Here is a 1655-nt window from a genome sequence, read left to right on the forward strand (position 1 = left end):
GGGATGTTGGTTGTAGGTTGTTCATTTTTAGGTTCAAAGAGCATGTACAAGAATGGTGTAACACCTTTCCTAATGATTCCATACACTCTTTTGAACAAATTTTCATAGAGTTGTTTCATTATCTTTATTTCTATGATCATAAAACTCTATGTAAGAAAATTTTGAATTTTTGAAAATCACCTGATGAATATGTTTAGGATTTTCACAATTGTTTTATTAATTTCTACTTTGAATTTCTAGAAGATGATATTGATTTATCTTTCTTGGTAGACAAATTTCTATATCTTCTTAACATTTAGAAAATCCACACGATATTGAATCTTTTGAACCTCTCCCAACATACCTTGGTATTAGAGCTTCTAAATCCATGACATATGAAGTTGCTGTTCCCAGTGACCCTTTGTCCCCTTCTCATCAAACAACTCTAGTTTCACAGGTTGAGGTGGGAGAAATTGAGAATTCATCTATTGATCTACCACCATATTTTCCCACCTCACATACTTAGAATTTCAGTGTAGTTTTGGACTATCATTTCAATGGTTTTGATGGTTTTATCTCCTCATCATCCATCCTTTGGTCCCTTTGATCCTCTGAATTGTGATGTGTTTTTTTCGCCTCTTTTGAATCTCTCTTCTAATGTTCATGAGGATCATGTTTTGGATGGATTTGGTGTTGAAAAACCAACCCACAATATCATTTTCAAGGAGTATTTTTGGGAGTCTAAATCTAAACTAGATTCTGCAATGAAGCATGACGTCATTCCTTCGACACCTCTTGCACATTATCCTGACATTTTTCATGATTCTTTCATTCCTATTGGATCTTGTGAAAATTGAGTTTTTGTTGATGTTACTACTTTCAATCATTTTCAGAACATGTGGAATGCCAGTTTTTCATTTGAATACAGAGAGGACAAATCGTTTCTACATGATCCTCCCAATATCTCATCTTCTCTTTCTAGAAATGTAGAGGGTGGGATTTCTCATTCTCTATCATCCCCTCTTTATGATTCGTCAGATAAGGAGGATGGATTTGTTTATAATATTGAACTTTATGATCATGTTTGTTGTGATATTTTCATTGATTCATTTGATCACGATTCTAATTTTTCCACTATCAATATTTCTAAGCCATCGATCCTTGATGATCCATCTTCTGGTGAATTAGAACTTCCCCAAGATGTCAATGCACTTCAACTGAGCTAATAGTTATGTCAAGTTCTTGTAGTCTTAAAGTTAGTTCCACTTCCAATCAGAAATGTGTTCAATTTCCATGCTCCTCATCACATCCTCCATCAGTATTACATGATCCTATCACTAAGTCATTGGAGGAGTCTTACATGGAAAGAATGGTTGCAAAGCAAAACTTTTCTTCTTTATTTATGTTCTTGCGGTTTTTAAGTTTGAAAGTTTTCTCTTGCATGTCATTAGGTCGAAGTGTGTCTACCCAGCAGCATGCATCCACAAAATTCCTCCCATGAAAATTTATTCCTTTCTTTTTTGCACATTCTTTCAAACTTCAAACATTTTAGTTTGCAACATCTTATTTTTTTTGTTTGTTGTTATGATTGTTTATCATTCTTGACATGCATACCCTTGTGTACATAGGCAAACCAATGTGCCGATGGATCCATTGGAAGTATAATTTCACATGAG

Source organism: Pinus tabuliformis, chromosome 8 (genome assembly GCF_031772625.1).
Source record: "Pinus tabuliformis cultivar Carrire ecotype Pingquan chromosome 8, CPIR1, whole genome shotgun sequence".
Taxonomy (NCBI): Eukaryota; Viridiplantae; Streptophyta; class Pinopsida; order Pinales; family Pinaceae; genus Pinus; species Pinus tabuliformis.